Here is a 23,696-nt window from a genome sequence, read left to right as displayed (position 1 = left end):
GGGATTCATGAATCCCGTAACCAGGAACTGATCTTCTGTGGGTGAACGAGGATTGCAGGACGTGCGGTAAAACTCTGGAAAGCAGAGGCAGGTCGCGGTCCAAGCCTGCTATATAATGTATTCCTTTTTTAAATAATGCAGCTAGGGCTATCCTATTTGTAGGATAGGATATATATATTTAAAGCTTCCCCAAAGATCCCAAAAAATCTGGGTAGGTCTTATTTTCTAGGTAGGTCTTATTTTCAGAGAACCATGGTAGTAGACACCAGCATTGCACATCAAGAAAGTGCTCATCAAAATCTAAAGCCACAGTAGCACTTGATGTGATGTTCAGTATTCCATAGTGTGTTAATCTAAATGCCCACAATAGTGAATTGCATTGAATATAATGGGAAACGTGCTTACAATAACTCACAACATCAGAGAACTGATACTTATTTCCCAGTTTGACTACTTCATATTCAGCCAGTTTTGCAGAGATAGAAGCTGCTGGTCCCAGCTGAAACATTTATCCCTGCAACATGTTGGAAATGGTAATACACAAGAAGAAAAAAGAAACACAGCAGCACTCCAAAGATTCAGCCACACCGCTGGTGCAAGGCACTATGCAATAGCCCAGTTAGGGTCCCGACTCCCTGGGTCCACCGTTGGTCATCAATGTAGAAAGGAAGAACCAGGCAGCATTCATTAAAATCCTCTTCTTTATTGAGAAACCATGAGGAAGCAAGCAGCCACGTATCGACCCTGTGGTCGGGTCTTTATCATACCATCATATGTTTGAGCAAAACATAATCTATATGTACATAAAAAGTGATATGCAACTTGGAAGATGGAACAGTACCTCTGCAGCGCCACCTATTGGAAAGCAGCATTCCTGCAAATCAATGTTAGACTCTTTAAACAAGCCTTATAACTATGACTGGGAATTGAAAACCAAGCCAGAATCCATACACAGACAGCTGTTCCAGGGTTTGTGGCTCTTGTCAGTGTGCAGTAGGTTTCTGGCTTGGCTAGTGAGAGGCCTATAGACGTGGGTCAGGAAGGTTATTATCATCTTTCCCTAAGTAGAACACCAAGAAGGAGACTTATAAGGCGATATTTATGTTGCAAAAATTATCCCTGGATTGATGAATACTTCAGATTTTCACAACAGTCATAGGATGGGTGATGCGTACATGCTATTTATTTCCTCAAAGGGTATCTATCACCATGTTTTTTGCACCCTTTGAGGGCAGCATAAGATAGTGACAGTCACGCTGATTACAATAATAGGTATGCCGTATAGATCTGTGCAGCAGTTTTGGAGAAACTTCAATTTTATTAGTAGCAGCCAGATATAGAATTAGTCCTACATATTCATGAGCTGCAGGCTAGCTACACCCACCCACCCTCCAGCCAATGATTGGCAGCTCTTTCTCTATACACAGTGGTAGGCACATAGCTGTCAATCAATGGCTGGAGAAGGTGTAGATGGGCTGAAGTTTAGGAATATCCAGGCCTACTTTAGGTAGTCCTCTATGGATTTGCTGCAACTAATAAAAAGGCAGTTTACCCCAAACTACTGCACAGATCTACATAGCTGACATATTATATTTAGTGTGACTGTCACTATCTTATGGTGCCCTCAGAGAGGGGTGCAAAAGATGGTAACAGAGTCTCTTTAACATTTTGCTGCATTTAAGCTTTGCATTATTAGGACACAGCTATGATTAGTGTCTGCAGGTCTGCTACATAATATTCTTAAGAAGGATCTGCCAGCTCTTCTGGCATGTCTATTCTAAAATAGCCCCATAATAGGGTGCACATTTAGCCTATGCCCCAGATTTATCACAGAGGCTCATGCTGGATAACAAATCTAGTGCATGTTTAGACACCTTTGTCTACTGTAAATTTACATCACCTATTAGTTGGAGTACTTTGCGCCAGCTTTTCCTTTAAGAACTTTAGCACTTTTTTATGAGCGATGACGCATTTAGGCTACATCCCTTACTCACTAAGCTGTGCCCTTACCTCAAAGCTAAAACCCTTTCATGGACATGTCAAAAAAATGGGGTCATATGCATTGCACTGGTATTTTGGCTTCCTGTACTTCCCTCGCCACTTTTGTAAAAAAAAATGGGTGGGTCTTGTCATTAGGGAGTGTGGTGACCATGATTGACACATTTCTGTATAACTTACACCAGAAACTGACTGGGAGCTGGAGTAAATTTCTGTGTCTGTGTAGAGAGGAGCTGAGATGTGACTAATGTATGAAGAGATGTGCGCCTCTTTATATATTAGTCGCATCATGTGCTGGTGGACATTATACTAAGACTGCCGTTGGAAATATATGTCTAAGGCCGCCTGCAGATGGGCGGAAATTCCGCGGCGGGATTTCCCGCGGAATTTCTGCCCGTTGAAGCTGCCACAGGATTGCGGTAACAATCCTAGGCAGATGGCCGTGATTTGGCCATGCGAAATCTCGTGCGGCAAACAAATCGTGGCATGCTATGCAAGTCCCGCAAAGAAATTTCACTCCCCAACCGCCGGCTCCGGTCTGCGCATGCGCCAGCTGCCCGGCAGCCGGCACATCAAAGAGCCGGAGCCGTGGAAGGAGGTGTGTGCCACACTGCTCTCTGCAGACGCTCCGGTTGGGTCCCACTGCGAGAATTCTCGCAGCCGGATCCGACCCGGCCGTCTGCAGGCAGCCTAATTAAGTTTTCCCCATAGTGTCTGGACTAGTCCTTCTCATGACATTGTACACAGCTAGCAAAGTTTAACACTTAATGTGTTTTAATATCTTTCTGTGACATAATTTGTTTATACTTCCAGTTACTTTGCAGAGGCTTTTGTTGTCTTATGTGCACAACAGTTTTTTAATCCTTCAAGTTAAGATCCTAGAAAGTTATCACAGACAGTTAAACTCTGCTACATCTGAGTAAAAGATTTGCAGGCAGACATCTGTGGAATGGGGAGGAAAGTAAGTATGAGAATCAGCATCCTAGCTCCTATAAGCCCATTACTTTGTTTATGGGGCACATAGGAGCTGGTAATCCCTTTAAACTACTGAAATGTATTACTTTGTATTAGTGGTAAACCCCCACTATTTTCTCTGTTCAAAAGAAAATCATAATAGGTTTTCTTTCCACAAATTGTAAACATATAATGTGTAGCAAGTTTAATTGATGTTTGTATATAATTATTTTGGCAGTGCTTTAACAATGTATAATTTATGGCACTGCCTATTATACTAACATAGTTTTTGATTCATTTGTCATATTTATTCAACCTATTTATAGGAGTTTGCCTGCCCATTTTTTCACTGATGACCTGTCCTCTGGATAGGATAGGTATCAGTAGTTGATGGACAGGGAATCCATCACTCAGGACCTCCATACCTCATCTAATCATCCGGTCTGCTGTCCTTTGCAGTGGGACGGACGTTGTGATAAGTGGAAGGCACGAAAGTGCTGGTGCTGGCTTCACTCCCATTGGGAGAGCCGCGTGGCTACACCACTTCCGGCTTCTCTGCTGTTCAGAATGTCACATTCAGTCCTGGCAAGGAGTGGAGCAGGAAGTGCCTAGCATCACAACACTCCCCTGTCTGCTCTTGCAAACTTCTGGCCCTCTGCACTGGTCAGCGGACCGCAGACGATTAGCTGATGGACGAGGGTCCTGAGCGGCGGTCCACCACCTATCACTACTGTTGACTAAAAAAAAAATATTAGGCGACTTTTTAAAATAAGCTCTCATTTTTGTATACATGAGGAGTAGAAGTACTTCTAGCCATTATGGGACTGTATCTGTAATTTTCAGTATTCCCTGAGCAGGTGGCTGGAGACTATAATAGGATCTTTTCTTCGGAATCTCTCTGTAGCACAGGCTCGTAAGTATCAGCAACATGGAGGACATTACATGACAGCACTGAGCACCCTAGACGTGATTTCATTATTTATGAGACAGTAAATCACTCACTTAAATCTTCTGCAGCACGTATTTGAGTCTCTCTGCTTTTGTCTCTCTCTAGCACTATTTCTTCATCCCCCTTTCTGCTTCATAGACAACTATAGGCAACATAAGACAACAATAAGCAAGGCTTCCTTCCTCCACTCTCCCCAAAAAAGATCTTGATATTATCTGTCTAGGTGTCTCTTTTACTAGATAGAGACTTCACATGACAGCAGACATGAACATCAAATTAAAAAGGAAGTGAGACCCCCAGTAGCTACTATGATTTTTGAGTGCTTGGCCATTTAACTCATTACATGCCACAGTCAATAGTTACCATTGCATAGACTATAATGGGGTCAATCAGGATTCCGTCATGTTGTCCGACATTTTAGCAGGAAGCAGTGTAAATGCTTGTAAATGCTAGGAGAGCCAGGAGGCAGGGGAAGGGGGGGGGGGGGGGATTCTGTGGTACACTAGTGAGGTGCAGGAAGTGGGAAGTGGTGTGTTTTTGTATCAGTCTACAAGTAAGTATTGCCTCCTTCAGACTTTTTATTCTTGCCTGACATTTTACTGGAAAAAGTATCATTGTGTGCTGTGCTATTTTTTTCCGGTAAAATTTAATGGAATCGGTGGCAGATGTTCTTAACAGAACCTGCGCTTACCATTTTGAGAGCTCAGGAGCCATGTCAACAGTAGTTTGGTTTCTTCTCCATTTACTTCCATAGTTCTCAATGTGTTAGGTAGTTCTTTAGGGTAATTGGCTGTATGCAGTGGACATCAAGATATGAGACAGTCACAACCTTTTTTAGACTAGACGGTAATCATTCAGTATAAATGCTGGCAGCGACTAAACGATGAACAATAATTCGTTCATTGCTCAGCTTCTGCAGGCATAAAAATCAAATGATGATCGGCCTGTGTAAACAGGCAATTGTTCATCTATGAATGACTTCCTGTTTACTGTGGATGGAGGCAGGCAGTTGCAGCCATTACCTTCTCATCCTGTCCTGCATTTTTGCTTCCCCACATCGCTATTTTCCAAGTGCGATCCTGACCTGTAGTGCCCACATATCTATGGATCTATCCAGGGCAACCTGAGAATAAGCACTTCTGAAGTGCCAGGAGAAAGTCATGATTTTTAAAGCAGCAGACACAAAATCCAAAGCAGAACCACATTGTAAACTGTAATCAAATTTTGATTAACATTTATTTGACACCAACTTTGCGTAACCAGAATACAACTTTAAATACACAAAATATTTATTATGTACTCTTCAAATTGCATTAGCCTTTTCTGTAGAAATAGTCTTATTCCCATGGTGAAATTACATGGTGTGGCTGGCTCCCATGTGTGGTAACAAATGGCCCCGTGATTTCCCGGCAAAATTGTGCTGCGATTGACAACCGCAAGTGTCCGTGATTTGGCTCCATGAGGCCAGCCACACTGTGTGCTTTCACTGTCACAAAAGCACACTTAGCAATTGTTGCTCCAACACATGATAAATAGCTAGCAGCTGTTAATTGTTTACTAATGGTGTGTCTTGACATAATTAGTCCGCACTATCCCATCTATTTGTTCATCTCTTTGTATTTTTTCATATTAAGAGGTTAATCCTGCACTTACAGGGAAATGCTTCACTTACACTGAGAAACGGCTTTGTAGGCTACCTAAGCAGCTAACATGGATTAGTTTTGTGTGAGAAAGCTTAGATTCATGTGGATTAACTCAAGAAAAACATTAAAATTTATGTTGAGATTTACCCTAGATAGTCAACGGGTAAATATGTATATTTTACAGCGTAGTTTACTGTCCTGATTGGAAGATTTTTATTTAAGAAAATTGTAAAACAAATGTTAAACAAACTTTTAGATTAAAAAAATCCAAAAGTTTCTTCATAAAAATGCTTTTATTGCAAATCTCCTCTAAACTGAAATTAGTGCTCCTTTCTATCACTCTTGCATATTTTCCATAAGTTGACCAAGCATGGATTCTACATATTTAATTGTCATTAGAATGAGAAATGCACAGTTTTGCAGAGATATACAGTACACTGAATAGGCACTTTATTAGAGACACCCATCTAGTAGTCCGTTGGACTTCCTTTGCCTTTAACCCTTTCCAATCCAGTTTTGGATTCAGGGTTTCCTAAAAGGCATTCTCTTTTTGCTGTTATTTAACGGTGCCATCTGCTGGCTAAAGCCAGTGTGTGTGTGTGTGCCAGAGAGGCTCCGACAGCGGAGTGGCTGGCAATAGACAGTAAGAATACCCTGTCGGACGTCTTCTGACATTGGAGCTGTACAAGTTTTAATCAGAATGTAGGAAGACGTCAGTCGGTGGATTGGAAAGGGTTAAGAACCAGAGAAATTGTTGTGGCATAGATTTCGCTAGGTATTGAAATCATTCTGTAGCAACATTGGTCCTGCATGCAGACAGAATAGTTTCTTGCACTTTCTGCAAATTAAATGGAAAACTAAATGTTAAAAAACTAGGCATTAAAAGTCTTTGAGAGTTCATGTGAAATTATGTAAACGGTTGTGAAAATTTCATGTAAAATCATGAAGTGTGGGTGGTGCACGGTAAATTCATATTGAAAAAAAATGTAAAAAGATAAAATAAAGAGAAATTGAATACTCTCATACCTTGGTGGCTCCTTGGAACGCGCTGCAGCCCCAGTGCCCAAAGCAGGGAACTTGGAAGAAATGGTGGGTGGTCATGTGCCAATCATTGCGCACTGAATTGCTCATCCACTCAGAGGCTTCAGTGGCCCGTGAGTGGCTGAGCGGTCATGTGTACAATAAACAGCACGTGACCGCCCCCAATACTTCTGGTTTCCTTACGATGGGCACCGTGGCTGCAGTGCTGGACAGACAGCTGCTGGGATAGGTGAATATTCAATATGTCTTTATTTCAACACTTTATAATTTCTTTTTATATCCCAGAAAACCCCTTGAACATAAAAGCGTCAAACTGCGTAAAATTACACATTAAGAGCCCCATTTACATCTGCATTAGGGCTCCATTAGCACTTTCCATTTCTCTGTTCCATTTTTGGAACAGAGAAACTAAAGTAAAACAGAAATAGACATCTATTGGGAAGATGAAATAACATTACAGTCTACCACATGATGAAATTAGTGGAAGTACACGTATGCATATTCTCTTCGGGAGCTATGCAACTTTTGTTCCTGAAAGACTGCATATTTTTTTTCTTTATTCATACATTTTCTGTTCTGTGCTACTAGTAGCTTGACAATGTTGGTATTGTTCAAGAACTGTTCAGTTTCAAGGGGGAGGGGAATCTACTCATGGTTTGAAACCTATTTCTTCTCTATATTTAATAGTTCTATTATGCAAATTATATCTTGGAATGTAAAAGTGCTCAAATCTCCACAAAAGCGTATACTGTTACTCTGAAATGATTAAAGGCAGATATAGGCCTACTCGAAGAGATGCTCCCTAACAGAAACTGGCTTTTTTCATATGTGAAAGCTATGGGTGGGTAAAGCTTATGGTTCGCCCGCTGTCCACTCTAAAGTTGGTGTTTTACTCCTCCTCAAAAAGGGACCCTGCTACACTGATGTGTACCAGTGGCATGATTCTACTTTTAGGATTCTTCATGTACACTTAAAGAGTCCCATGGATGAACTCATCATATTTAATGTTTATGGTCCGAATAAGGATAATAAATAGAGATGAGCGAGCATACTCGCTAAGGCAAACTACTCGAGCAAGTAGTGCCTTATGCGAGTAACTGCCCGCTCGTCTCAAAAGATACGGGTGTCGGCGGGGAGCGGCGCGGGGAAAGCGGGGAGGAAAGGGGGGAGATCTCTCTCTCACCCTCTCCCCCCCCCCCCCCCCCCCCCCCCCGCTCACTCCCGCAACTTACCGCTCTTCCCCGCCGGCACCCGAATCTTTTGAGACGAGCGGACAGGTACTCGCATAAGGCACTACTCGCTCGAGTAGTTTGCCTTAGCGAGTACGCTCGCTCATTCCTAATAATAAACTATTTTTAAGGGAACTATCAGATAAACTATTGACAGATCCCATAGACACTAATATTATTGGAGGCAACTTTATTTCAGTCCATAGTCATATCGAAGATAAACCTAGTCATGCGACATACTCTCGCGTTGCATGATATCACGATGTAACCTGCCATGACGTCTTAGATGCGTTGCCACTTGTGAATATATAGTGACTACTTAACCTGGAAAGAAAAGAGAGTTTACTCATTACTCTCATACTCATGACTCATGGTCTAAAATAGATTATATTTTATTGTCTCTGACTCTTCTTATTAGAGTAAATCGGGCCTCTATCAAAAAGCTAATAATTTCAGATTGCACTCCACTTATTGGTAATTTACAAAGTCAGGTTCCCAGAGACAATGACTACCTATGGAGATTCCCATCACAATTGGCCTCTGATGAGAATTTATTAGCCAGTGACAGGCTGGTGGTTAGGATGCATGTCCAATAACAGAGAGCACTGTGGCAATCCCCAACTACTATGGGACGCCATTAAAAAGGTCCTCAGGGCAAATTGATCTACTATTTCGTTTACTTAAAGAAAACTATTAAAGTCTGGGTGTAGCAGTGCAGTATACAGTTATGCATGGTATATACAGCATTCCAATCATTCCCTGGCCCACAGGCTAAACAAACTTGGCAAATTGCTAAACAGTTAAATGAGGTTAAGTAGGAGGTTATTCAATTTTATATAATGAGGATCCATTGTTTAAATTTGGCAATAAGTCGGGTAAATTGATGGTTAGATAAGCGAAAGGCTCCTTTGTGGTACATCAAGTACCCTATTTATTTGATCATAAATGCAACCTACATACTCACCTGAAGAAAGTAAATGTCTTTCACCATTTTTGTGCTCACTTTTACTCAAAGGGATCAGAACAGCCAGATATCTCTGCCTTCCTGCCCTCAAATGTTTTCCTGCCCACCTTAACAGATGATCGCCATCTCCTTATTGCCCCAATATCCAAGCTAGAGATAAGGGAAACTATATTGACTCTCAAGTCCAATAAAGCACCAGGTCATGATGGGTACACAGACAAATTCTTTAAAATCTTAAAGGACCAGGCAACAACTCAACTAGAAAAGGTCTATAATGGTTATAATGGTTATATGCGGAATACCTGAAGCTACCAATATTGCATACATTTAATTATTACCCAAGCTTGGTTAAAACCTCTCCAACGTAGCGGGTTATTGTCAAATTTCATTAATAAACACAGATTTAAAGTTGATCGCTAAGATCATGGTGAACCATTTGGCTAGTATTCTTCCATGTTTCATCTTCCCCCTCCCAAACAGGCTTTGTTAAGGTCAGATCAGCTGTCATTAATATCCATAAAATATTGACAATTCTTGATGATATTATTATGATGATGTTATTCACCCAGCATTCCATCCATCTCCGGCTATCTTAATAATAGATGCTGCAAAAGCCTTTGATAACATATCGTGGAGATGGTGGGGAGTGGTGTTGGATAAAATGGCTTCTGTGGTCCCTTTTGTTCCTATTTGTCGAATCTATATGCATCTGTGATGGCACAAATTAACACACCTGGGTTTTTTTTTCTACGTTTCCGTTAAATAAAGGTTCTAGGCAGGGCTGCTCACTGTCACCACTGCTTTTTAATATTTCTATAGAACCTTCAGTACACAACTTGGAAGGTTCTGCTGAAATAGAAGATATGAGAATATCTAATTCGGTCAATAAGTTCATGTTTTTTGCTGATATTTTGCTTGCATTAGTTCAGCCAGACAGAGATACGATCGAAGCTATGTTCTCTTTTAGACACATTTGGAAAGCACTTGGGATTTAGGATTCAGTACTCCTAAGTGCAGAGCCTCGTGTGGGGCAGAGGGTTAAGGCAGCAGAAATGCAGTCCTAAGCTCTCACAACCTGAAGGTTGCAGATTAATTCAGGTAGCCGGCTCTAGGTTGACTCAGCCTTCCATACTTCTGAGGTCTGTAAAATGAGTACCCAAAAGATGACCGGGGAAAGCAAACAACCCGGAAAAAACTGTCTGCCAAGAAAATGTCACAATGTGACATCACCCTAGGAGTCAATTATGACTCGGTGCTTGCACCAGGCAACTTTACCTTTACCTTACTCCTAAGTGCAAGCTGCTAGATGTATCCCCTCATACCAAACTACATGACTTTAATGCCTCTGCGATTCCTGTCACTTTGGTTAAAATGTCTATCAATGCCTAGGTATATATGTCAGTAAGACTCCTGAATCTGTTTACAAACTTAACTGCCCTCCATTAATACTTAAAATTGTAAATGATCTCCGCAGATGGAATAATCTCCTTTTATATTTTTTGGCCTTTGCCACTTAATCAAAATGCTAAGTTTTCCCAAGCTTCTTTAGCCGTTGCAGAACATCCCACTATTATTAAAACGTAAAGAGAGGGATGAGAGACTCCAAGCAGCTTTCATGTCCTTCATTTGGGCCAACAAACAGTCACAAGTTTCTCTATTTACATTCATGCTACCTAAAGATAGAGGAGGGGTTACTTTCCCAGATATACATAGTTATAACCTGCCAAGCTTCCTTCAACATCGTTTGGAGTGGCTCCACAGTTCCAGTTACTTTTCGAATTTCACTCTGGAATCTAGACTTTTACACTCTTGAAGCTTGAATGCGCTTCTTCATACAGGTTTTTCAACTCTCCCATTACAAGTCAGGAAATCTCTTTTGGCTAAAGACAAAATCACCACATGGAAAATAATACAAGAATAATCTCAAACAGCACCTATAGTATCGTGTCTAGGAGATCAATACTTAATGAAGGGCACTCACCTGGTGCTCGGTGGGAAATCCCACAGTGGTGTGCGGACCCACTGGCACCTAACGTCCTGGCATACTCATCAAAAGAAATTAAGCCCCTTTCCGATATCCAGTGGTACTGGAGAGACGTCCTGGAGTGATAAGGTTTCTCTGGTAGAGACCCTTAGTAGATATCCAAACGTGAAGGGAAAAAGAAGAAACTCTGCGCCTCACGAGTCCGTGGTAAACAGAGGATGAGCGTGTCCATAAACATCCCTAATGATACAGCAGCATCAGCGCTGGTCTTTGCACATATGTGCAAAAATCCAGAGCTGACACTGCTGTATCATTAGGGATGTTTATGGACACGCTCATCCTCTGTTTACCTCGGTCCTGTGGAGCGCTGGGTTTTTTCATTTTTCCTTAACGTATGGAAGATAATACGGAAGGCTTTTGGGTTATCTTTCAGGTTTTATCTTTCTTTTGGGTTATCTTCCAAGTATCTGGATTTGTGGAAACATCCATAATTTACAGGGCGTCAGGACAATAAATTGTTTGCGGCATGGAGAAGTAGAGGGATCAAGACTGTATAGCAGTTGCTAGATCCTTAGAAAGCTAGATATATGACGTTTGCAGAATTACAACTAGCATATGGTCTACCCACATTGCATTTCTTATCATATGGACAACTGCAATGATTTTTAAAAACTTGATTGGAAATTATCACTAAGGAATCTAAAACTAATTCATTAGATTTATGAAAACATCTGCTTTCCATACTATATTTACACACCAGGGAACTTAATAACCAGAGGTGGGCACGGTAACTTAATAACCCTGATATTTACCAGAAAATTATTCAGAGTTGGTCGTCCGTGAGGAAAACAGTGACACTAATGAAAAATGGAGAGAATCGCACTTTAAACAGATACATGAAGCCATCTATGGTTTTATTATTCCACCTCACCCTAATGCTCCATGCATGCCCCAAATGTAACCAGCTAAGAATTAATCTACTGCATGGTATATGGTTGTGATTCAAAATTCAATCCTATTGGGAGGATACGAGATCTTTATGAAACAGAGTATGGAACCTTTCTTCACTGTTGAGTCCATAGACATGTGTTTAATTGTTTTCTATCTAAAACAAAAATGGCAGATATGGTCCATGTTATCCTTCTGTTGGCCCAACAGTGTTTGTCAGCACATTGGTTGCAACCGCAAATCTCGATAATGTCAGATATTAGATATTATACAACAAACCAAACATTTTCTACATATGGGTAAATTAGAAACTGAACAATGCACAGAATCACAAGCCCCAAAGTTTTTCCAAAAATGGCGTATTTTTATAGGGGAGTTCCTTCCAATTTTAGAAATCAGTGATTGTATATAGCTTTGTACCTCACTTTGGATAATGCAAGCCAGCTAGGGAAATTGAAAATAGATTGATAAAAGAGGTCACATTTACTCTGCTTAATGAAAGTTCACAAGTACATGGCGGCATCAGAGTTCAGAATTCAGATTTCAGTATTCATTATTATAAAATGTTTCTATGGCTTCCTATACATGCTTCAGGATTACTGCTCAATATGTCAAATGGAGATCTTTATATATGAGACTTTGAGATGCTCTATAAGGGTGACTACCCACTACAGTTTTTTTTTTACTGCGAAATTCGCAGCGTTTTTTTCTCTGCAAGGGTCTATGGGACTTGCAATATTAAAATTGCGATCGGGTGAAATCGCAATTTACCGCGGAATCGCAATATTGCACAATCGCAATTTTAACATTACAAGTCCCATAGACCCCTGCAGAAAAAAAAACTCTGCGAATTTCACAGTGAAAAAAAACAGTAGTGGGTAGTCACCCTTACAGGAAATTTCTCTCTCTTTTACTTGATTATTTGAGGCATTCTCATTCTACCCTGTATTGTGTGTTTTATAATTAAAAATGCAAATAAAAAGAGTTATTTAAAAAAAGGCGTATTATTGGTGGCCAGAGAGATATTCTAGTGTCCATTGAGGAATAGAAGGAAAGCCAGCCAGAAGTGGGGCTTAAATGTAGTGGGCTGAGAGAGGATAGGGCTGGCACATTGACCCAGCAAGGACAAAACAAGACCCAGCAAGGACAAAACAAGAGTCCTCTCTCTACCTGGGTTTTCAGGTAGAGAGAAGACTCTTGTTTCGTCTTCCTTTTACACATGCTTGGAGCGCATTCATGCTGTCAGACCGAGAAGCAGCACAGCTGGCTGTGTCACCATAGTGAACTCAGACGCTCGGAGGGCTTCTTGGCGCATGCACATTGTGGGGAAGCTGTGCTAAAAGGCTGGAGTTCTGTTTGAAATAGAGCGGTTGTTCCTAGTGAACCTACTTGAGGTGCAACAGAAATCTGGATTTAACTGACCAGGCAATGGTTTTCCGTTGCTTATTGATCGAAGTTTTGTACTCTTTTGCCCATTGTATTCTTGACTTTCTGTTTCTTGCTAAGATTTTTTACATTCGTTTCTGACCTTTCATTGATGAGTTGTTTATGTCCACAAGATCCCCTTTTGCTGGATGTTTTTCCTTAATCACTCCATTCTCAGTATATTGTCAACACTGTTGTGTAAGAAAGGCCCACAAGGTAGGCAGTTTTTGAAATCCTAGCAGCAGCTAGTGTAGCACTGATGACCCTTCCTTGTTGGACGTAGCTCAGATCACTCCATTCTAAGGGTACATTCAAACAAGCAATTAAAAAGTTGTGCTTGAGATTCTCAGTCGCAACTCGCATCGGACAGCACTTGGACATCCCATCCGTGTGCTGTCCATTGTGCTGAACACAGCAGATTGGCATGTGCTATTTTCATCCAAAAATTGGACAGTCCGAGTGAAAAAAAGCCTGTGCACGCACACCCATTCAAATGAATGGGTGCTATATCTGTGGCTATCTCACTGACTCTGATCCACGGAAAACATGTTCACTTGATTTTATACAGTATTTCAGGGACATTTGTCTAATTTCCATACGGAAAGGCTCCAGTCATGAAAGGGCAGGTGTCTCTGATAAAATGGTCGTTCAATGTATATTCTTGTTGACCTCCGCAAAGGAGTTTAGGCCAACCTTTGATATAAATGTGTTAGCAAGTGCTGTCAATACCAGTGAAATATTTTTCTCCAAATGGAAGATATGGGTTAACATTAACTATTACACTTCTTATGTACACATTTGAATTAAAATAGTATCCCAGTATTTAACTTGACTCCATACTGGAAGTATACAACGCAGAGTAAAATTCATCAAATTTTTTCAGCAGTTCCCCCATAATCACGCATCACTTGTTGGCCCAGCATGTAATGTTTATAGCTCACTACTTAGGGTTATGATCTGTAGTTCAACTTCAGCTTGCTGATCAAGCATGCTCTGTTCCAGCACCAGGAGTTACAAGAGAGTGAACTATCCTTAACTATGAACTAATATGAGGGACTCAGCAGTGAAATTTCACAATTTGGTCAAAACAAAATAAGTGTGGAGCCCTGTTAACCCGCTGAAAAAGTGTTCTTGCTCTCAGTCCAAGTACTCTTCCATGTGACTACGGAGGTCTGTTTTATCTCTTTGTGAGAGCAATAACATTTGTGACACAATATAAGATGCACAAGAGGATGGGGACATGTTCTTCAACAACCAAGAGAATTCAACAATACTAGGTGGGATTGTAGTCTGCTACCACACGGGCTGCTGCTGAAGTCAAGCTCATTCTTGACGCCTGAATATGAGGGGGAGTACATAAGAAGCAACAATGTAACATATTAACAAAAATAAAGTAAGCAGAAACATACAGCAGAAGTGAAACTTGTAACAGCTGCACAGCAACTGTAATATTCCATCTATAGCACTGGTCTTCTCATATGGGTAAGAGAGACTTTATGGTCCCTCTACGGTTCCAGGGCCTGGGTGCGACCACACTTTCCACACCCACTATAGTTAGTGTTTAGGATTAGTATTATTATTGCACTGTTGCTGTGTGTATTGACCCTACAGCCTTGTTTCAAGGTCCTCAACAGAATGTCGGAATAACCCTGTACGTACTGGTTCTAAATAGTAACTATTAGTAGCAACACCATTTATTGAGTAGTAGCCATTTTGTTTAAACTGCAGTGTATCTCCTATGTATGCTTTATTAGACTATGTTCTTTTTTTATTGTTTGTTTTAACAATATTTCATTCAAAGTTCACTATTACTGAGGCATGTACATTTTTTGAATAAAACTCCCTCAAAAACTAAACATATATGTAGTGTCCTGATTTGGTAGTGCAGGTGCAGTTCCTACTGCACTACCAAACTGGGCCACTGTAGAATGGACAGTGCTATCAGGCTAATTGGCTGGGATCCTGAGCGAAATATTTTAAGTACATATTACCTCACTGTGGAGCCAATTTCCATGCAGCAGGAGAACTACATACAGATATAAACTCAATGTGGATGTGACTAATACATAGAAAGTAATAAAAACAAAACAAAAAAATAACCCCACATCCTCTCTATACAGTATCATTTGTGAAAGCTAGATATATGTCTTGGATCCTTACAATGTATACTTCCAATGGAGGGAAAAATTACATGTAAAAAAAAAGTTTATATGTAAAGGAGTCTCATCTGCTCACACCACATGCAGTTACACAGAACAATAAGTTGTTGAAACGAGTGAATGAGTTGTTTGCTTCCAAACAACGTCCCTTTACACGCGCAGATAATTGTTTCAGCATTTTTTGTTCAGCTTGTTCAATCCATCATTGGTATGTCAGGAGAGTCTGGAAATGACTTTTACATGCAATGACAGGCAAACGAATCACGAGAAGTTTTATGCTTGCTTAAAATGAAGGACGAAAGATAAACAAAATATCATTCAGTTCAATCGTGGGCCATGTTTTCACTGAAGATTACTGTTCATTTTTGCATAATCCAACGATTATTTGAACGATATTCATTTCATTTAAAAGGGCCCATGTTTAACTTATTGAATTACTCCTGATTTATGCCTTAATTACTAAGAAAATGTGGTCTGATTGCTCTCTAAGCACAATTATAGACAAACATAATTTAACTGAAGTAATAATGCAGAAACATTTGTACCATTCATATTTTTTATTGAGCAAATTGTGTATATATCCACAGTGCAGGGAAAAAAATAAGTAAATCTCTATGTAAGGCTCCGTTCCCTTATATCAAAAACTGCTTGCTGCTGGGACTTTGCCCAGCTGCAGCTGCCAATAGCTACATGATTTTGCTGCTCTTAGCCGCAAATGTTTTTGGATAGGTGAGAGTTCAGCCTTAATAACTTCTCTAAGATCTAACTGGCAAAAGATGTTTTTATTTTAGAGATCAGTTTGGAAGTGTGTGTTTCACGGGTGCTTTTCCCATTAAATAAAGGAATTCAAACCATGGTTGCTGACAAATCTATTCTTCGCAAGAAAGATTAAATTGTGTAAACCATGCCTTGATACAAATAACTTTCAAAAGTCATGTTATTGAGATGTATGAATGCTACAAAAGCACTGCTAAAAACCTGGGTGTACATCAGTCTATGATTAGACAAACTATCTACCAATGGAGAAAATTCTGAACTGTTGCTAGTCTCAATAGGAGTGGATGCCCTGTTAAGATGCTGAGATCATTCCAAAAGCACAGCAGGCATTTCTGAAGAGGACTGTACATGTAAGTTATTGCAGAAATGAAATGAAACACATTTTCAGGAAGGAATAGTTCACAATTTCTTCTCAAGGTTATTTGCAGCTACATGAAATGTTTGGTGAGGGTGATTGTTGCCATAGCAGGATCTACAGGTTATTCCATTCAAGTATTACCTTACCTCTTTCTCTCTACTCTGTGGATGTTTACTCAGTAAGCTCAATAAAAAGCATGAACAGTACTATTAGCAGTCAAAGCAGAAATGCTTGTAATTCCAAAGAGTTCACTTGTTCTTGCAACTGTACTCATATGCTTAAAGGCAATGGACATCCACTGTACTAGACAAGTTTTCTGTTGTACAGACTGTGCAACTTCTTTACATAGCTGACTGTGGAGTTGACAGACAGTTGAGTCTGCAGCGGGTTGGGGAAATTACACACTCTATTAGCATTGTTATCTGCAGAAAGAGAAGGTTACATAGTGACTAGAGATGAGCGATCGTGCTCGGCCACGCCCCTTTTTCGCCCGAATACCGCGATTTCCGAGTACTTCCGTACTCGGGCGAAAAAATTCGGGGGGCGCCGTGGCGGCACGGGGGGTAGCAGTGGGGAGTGGGGGAGAGAGGGAGAGAGAGAGGGCTCCCCCCTGTTCCCCGCTGCTACCCCCCGCACCGCCACGCCTCTCCCCGCCCCCCGGCGCCCCCCGAATCTTTTCACCCGAGTACTGAAGTACTCGAAAATGGTGGTACTCGGGTGCGTAAGTACTCGAAACGAGTACGTTCGCTCATCTCTAATAGTGACTATAAGGTGGCAGTCAAAGAATGAAGCTGTGATAGTTTGTAATAATAATTATAATAATCTTTATATATATAGCACCAAGATATTCTGCAGTTTATGAGAGCTAGTGAAAGCAATAACATTCTAGAGTCACAGAACACATCATAGAAGATTAAAACATCAAGTACTGACAGTAGAAAAAAAGGTGATCAGGACAATGGGAAGACAAGTGTAGACACCAGCCTATGGTGCCATTAAACCTCAAATGGGGAAAGGGCACAGTTAACTATGGCGCAGTAAGAGCAGGTGACATAGGATATATACTTTTATTAGAACCAGGAACTGTAAAGGAAAATTGGTTATGTAGGTATAGAAAAAGGAACATTAGAAGATATCGTATGACTTTACTGCTAGAGTTTCAACCTTGGCTATGGTAACTAAAAATGTGACACATAGAAACAAACTCTATAATAGGTGCACATGAGAATAATGACTTGTGTTGTGAACTGGGCAAATAATCTCTGAAGACTGTATGAACTCAGCTATGGCACAATGCCACAAACAGTCTTTTGTTAAAGGGGTTGTCTCGCGGCAGCAAGTGGGGTTATACACTTCTGTATGGCCATATTAATGCACTTTGTAATGTACATCGTGCATTAAATATGAGCCATACAGAAGTTATTCACTTACCTGCTCCGTTGCTAGCGTCCCCGTTGCCATGGTTCCGTCTAACTTCGGTGTCTTCTTGCTTTTTTTAGACGCGCTTGCGCAGATGGATCTTCTCCCTTCGGCTGGTCTTGGAAGCATCGGCGTTTTGGCTCCGCCCCCTTGTACGCATCATCGCGTAGCTCCGCCCCATGACGTGTGCCGGTTCCAGCCTCCTGATTGGCTGGAATCGGCACATGATGGGGGCGGAGCTACACGATGACGCGAAAAGGGGGCGGAGCCAAACGCCGATGCTTCCAAGACCAGCCGAAGGGAGAAGATCCATCTGCGCAAGCGCGTCTAAAAAAGCAAGAAGACACCGAAGTTAGACGGAACCATGGCAACGGGGACGCTAGCAACGGAGCAGGTAAGTGAATAACTTCTGTATGGCTCATATTTAATGCACGATGTATATTACAAAGTGCATTAATATGGCCATACAGAAGTGTATAGACCCACTTGCTTTCGCGAGACAACCCCTTTAATAGAGAGGCTGACCAAAGAGCTTGTACAACTAAGACGAGCAGATAGGAACTTAACATACAGTCCTGGTTTGCCTCTAGGTCCGTGAATGTACGTTACTGCGAGCACGAGCTAATAGAACTGCGAACATCTGATTTAATAACACAGTAGGTCCCTGTCCTTAACTAGCAGGCCTGCTTGCTATCATAACACCGGCTATTCGTGTGCGCACACTCAGATTTTTATAAAGGTCTGTTCTCCCTAACAACTGTTGGTGTCTTCTGTTCTGTTGTCAGGGTGATGAGGCCTCTAAAATCCCTTGACTGTCATCTATCTAAGTAACTGTTAAATGATATGACCTCCTCTGTGGTGGTCTCAGACATGATCCCTCTGGTTGGGAATCTGCAACACAAACTTCTGCAGCAGAACTCTCTCTCTCAGTAGTCCTTCTTGACACAGGGTTAGCACTGGCAGCAGTATTCAGCCCGCTCAGTCACTTAGCTGCCTCTCCACTTGGGCAGTCACAATCAATCCTCAGCTGCACTCCACTCAAAAAGGACACTGGAACTTGCACCAGTTCTGGGGGTTGAGTTTTATTGTGGTGCAAAAACATTCGTTGGTGCGAATATTCGTTGTCACGAGTGCACAAATTTTCACATATGCTTTCGTATTTTGGTGGCTTTTGCTTACAACTACATTAGCTATTTCTACATTTTATCTACAGACGCTCAGCCTTGTGTCTTGGCAGCTTGTTGCACTTGGAGATCGAGATTCTGGGATTTAATGAGCGTTGCCCATGTACTGCAGGAAAGTGCTCATTGGTTATAGAGCTCTGCCTATTACACAGTGCCAACCCAGAACTATGTGATAGACACATGCTTTATCTAATTAGCACCCAGCAGAAAGTAAAGGAATGTGGAGCCGGCGGGACCAGGGAGTCGCATTGTGAGAGCAGCTTCTTCTCCCTGCACACTCTACCAGTCGCTTCAGCACACTGGGAAAAACAACCTGAAACAGTACATCAAGGCTTGGCCAAAGTTTGGGCACGAAACCATCATTCCTATACATAATTCGGGCAGTGGAGAGGCATGCTTGTTTCTGCACTTTGTTTCACATCACCAAGGGCTGACCTTTTTTGTTCTCTCTTAGGGCTTCTGCCCACTAACATTTTTTTTAACGCTGCGACATTGCTGCATTTTTCTCAATTGGACTTTCTAATGTTAAAATCACATCGCATAAAAATCGCAAGTTTGTGCTTTTGCGATTTTAACATTAGTAAGTCCCATTGGAAAAAAACACAGCAATATCGCAGCGTTAAAAAAAAACGTAAGTGGGTAGAGGCCCTTAGGATAGATATATTCTTATTCCAGTTATGCTTGAATTATCTTATTGCTGATTTTCCAACCAAGCCTACTGGAAGTTTGTTCCAAGCATCTACTACTCTTACAGTAAAATAATATTTTCTGACATTGTGTCTGATCTCACCCCAACTAATCTCAGATTGTACCCCTTGTTCTAGTGTTAAGTTTCCTAATAAAAGCACTTCACTCCTTAAGCTTATTTATATATTTAACATATTTAAAGGTTTCCATCAGGTTCCCCCTCTCCCTTCTTTCCTCCAGGCTATGCTAATGTAAGTTATTTAATTCTTTGCTGATAGATTTTTTTTCAGACCTTCCACCATTTTTGAAGCTCATCTTTGGATTTCTTCTTTTTTATCAAGTTCTTTCTGTAGACGAGGTCTCCAGAACTGAACACCGTATTCCAGATGTGGTCTCACCAGAGCTTTATACAACAGGATCACAATCTCCCTCTTTCTACTGGTCATGCTCCTAGTTAAGAAGCCAAGCATCCTACTCAGTCTGAGGATTCCTAGTACTCAAGTGTATTATTTTATATTTAGAAACATTAAATTGCAGTTTCCATTGTTTTAACCAATTATCCAGTAAAACGAAATAGTTTTCTATGTTTATATTGCACACTTTTGTGTCATCAGCGAACAGACAAAGCCTACTTATTAAACCTCTCCTATGTCATTAATGAACATATTAAAACCCAGGACAGACGGTTGTGGTCAACTCATCCCTGTTCAGAATACACTCCATTAATAATACACTAATATTTTTTTTAAGCAGCTGCAAAACTACTGGACTATCACAGAATTAAGTGCACTTGTCTAACTTATCTGTAAGCTCTTTATGTGCAACTGTATGAAAAGCTTTAGTGAAATCCAGATAGATGATATCCATGGCTCTACTTTCATCCACCACTTTTAGTGACATAGAAAAAAAAATCAATGCTATTAGTTTGCCAAGATTTGCCCTTAGTATAGCAGTGCTGCCTAGTGTCCAACAGGTTGTTAGTTTTTAATTATAGTCTTCAGTCTAAGGTTATAATAGCATCCCAGACAGTGGGTGCAGTGAAGCAGCCCACAGAGGGGTTCCTATTTAATTTCCAGGGGCCACAGAGAACGTTCTATATTAAGTGCAAGGAGTCTCAGAGGGTAGTCCTATTACTAAATGAGGCCACAATATTGCTAAAGTGGCCACAAAAGGGTCGCTATTACTGACTGGGGCCACAGCGGGGCACTATTACTAATTGGGCCTTCTCTGGTGCCTTATCAGCCCCATGCCCCACAACATGATCACAGGGAATGGAAAGGTTGTAATGGCAGCCTGGGGCCCTATGAGGCTTCCAGGCCAGCCATGGACTTCAGACTATTAAGCCCTGCCTATAGCAGGACTTAGTAGACTACGGTACCTGTAAAAGTACTGTATATTGCAATATAATAAAGTCTTGCAATATATTATACAGGTGATCAAATGATCGCAAGTTTAAGTCCTCTTTGAGTGCTAAAGAAAGTGCAAAAAAGTTTTAATATAATGTTTTAAAATATTTTTAAACAATTAAAAATATTAAGTTTAAAAAAGGTTCCTATTTTTGACATAAAAACAACAAAAAAACTATTTGTATTGGCATGTCTGTAAAATTCCGAAATATCATATTATTTATCTTGCATTGTAAACACCATTAAAAAAATGTTATGCCAGAATAGCCGTGCCACTATCACTTCACCACTCAAAAAGCCCCCCCAAAATTGACAAAGTTGTATGTACCCCATATCGGTAAAGACCATAGCTTGTCTTAACAAGTCCTAACATAGCTGCATCAATGAAAAAATAAAAAATGTATGAGTGTCAGACTGTAGCAACAAAAAGCCATGCATTGTGATGGCTGGTCCCAGCTGATGGCATCTGTTACCTGCTTCTGCATCGGTCATGGCCAGCTCTGTGTGCCCCGCAGCAGGCAGCGCACCAGTTGTCTCTTTTCTGTTACCCAAAGGGTGTGCACATGTGGCCTCTCTAAAGCTCCATTGTGTACACCCAGCTTTTTCATCCCTGGCTAATCCGGAAAAGCTTCTGGCTATTTAAAGCACCCTCCCCCATAGGGTGAGTGCCTAAGCAATAGTTCTGCCGGGTGTGCAAATGTGCTTTCTGACTGATTCCTGGTTTGACCCATGCCTGTTTTTCTCAGCCTTCCCAACTTCTTCATTTTTGACCTTGGCTTGTTTCTGGACCATGCTATATCTGTCTGCTGACTGCCCTAATTCTTGGATTGCCATATCATTACGCAAACATTCACAGGGGCAGACCGGATCCCGCATGTGGGAGGCCCACAGCAGATTCCATCTGTGAGCTCGGCCGACGATCCTGCGTACCTCCTATTTCTGTAAAGTGGATGATCGCAACAGCTTGCCGTCGGTCATGCAGAGTGCAGTTGTTTTTTTTCCCCAATGTTTGTATTTCCCGCGCTGTCACAATATTAATTGCGCATGGGCTGCGGATCAGACGGCCTCCATTGCTTACAATGGAGGCCATCTGTAGCAAAATAGAGAATGTTGCGATTTTTGTTACACTTGTGGAATACGCAGTTCATATCCACGAGTTTAATCGAAAAAGCAAAAGCACATGCTTTTCAATGCACGCATTTTGCCGCAGATTCCGCAATCAGAATCCGCCCATGTGAGCCTGCCCTAAAGTAGACATGTCTGTTTTTTTCCCCTTCTCATGGGTGTCCTGAGCTTTTTATAGAAGTGTCCAGTGAGTGTGGTTAGGGGACAGGAAAATATGTGCACACCACACTTTACCCCAACTGCCTTGAGATACACTCCAATGTATAACATAGAATATCAGGGTTATTATATATCTGCAATTTCTTCTTTTTCTCCATTTTCCTTTTCTCTTAATCCCCACAAATATCCTGAACACATTTTTTTCAGTTGTGTTAAATTGCTGTTGCATTATCATAATACTTCTGGATTAAGTATTTTATATTCCCTTTTTACACTTAATTTAGAAATTAGCTCTTAAAATGCTGATCTAAGAAACCTTAGTAATTACAGAATGTAATGCTCAAAAAGCCTTGGCTTAGATAATCGGTTCCTGTGCTTGCTGCTAAGAGCGTGGGAAAGTTAGCATGTATAAACCTAATAAATGAGCATGTCTTATATCTTTGTTGTGGTACCTTGTCTTATGATTCATTGATTTGCTCTGGTCTTTGCTGTTACATGCACTGTACAGGTTTATTCAGGGTTTTTTATACAGCTTTTGAAACCAAAATCTCATGTGGATGATAGAAGTTGATAAAATATAAACGACAGATACTACTTTTATTTTTTGACTCCACTCCTGGTTTTGGCTTCCAAAACTGCATCAAAAAATCTGAAAATAATTTGCCTATCAGTATATAAAATGCATACGTATCATGCAGTTTTCTTAAAAAGACACCTTAAAAGCGAGCTATGCCTTACTTTTACATACCTTTTTTGCAGTATACCTCTACTCTATGGGCTCATGCCCACAGCAGTGATGGGCTCCACAAGCAGAATACCGCAGCAGAGTCCGTCACGGCGCCCCCCCAAAGACCCCATACTCCATCTGGATCTGCTGTGCAGCTCCCGCATGATGCGACGATGCGCATGCACAGTACAGCGCATGACGCGCCGACAATGTCATATGACGCGGCCGGCAGTGGGTGGGGTGCGTATTCACACTATACTCCTGCTGTGCTACAGCGTAAGTATAGCGTGATGGCCGGCTTCCATTGACTACAATGGCAAATAGAACATGTCGCTGGTTATTTCAGGCTGTGGAATTCCGCAATGGAATTCCGCAGTGTGAACATTAAACTATTAGGTGCAATAGAACCTAATAGCTGCATTTAAACGCCGAGCGTTTCACGTGGCAGAAATCCGGCCGTGGGCATTAGCCCTATGGCCCAAATACACCCCCCCCCCCCCCCCAGTCATTCAATGCCGTAGGGTTTTATTATGCTTTGCTTGTTTTCGCAGAGAGACTTT

General features: G+C 41.2%; 1 protein-coding gene across 1 annotated transcript in view; it reads left to right on the top strand.

Annotated features, from left to right (window-relative positions):
• UST (uronyl 2-sulfotransferase) overlaps positions 1-23,696 on the top strand; it is a 257,124-nt gene that overhangs the window by 183,455 nt on the left and 49,973 nt on the right. The window lies entirely within an intron of this gene.

This window comes from Eleutherodactylus coqui, chromosome 1 (assembly GCF_035609145.1).
Source record: "Eleutherodactylus coqui strain aEleCoq1 chromosome 1, aEleCoq1.hap1, whole genome shotgun sequence".
Lineage (NCBI taxonomy): Eukaryota > Metazoa > Chordata > Amphibia > Anura > Eleutherodactylidae > Eleutherodactylus > Eleutherodactylus coqui.
Note: the sequence above shows the minus strand (reverse complement) of the source record. Positions and strands in the feature narration are given on the sequence as shown.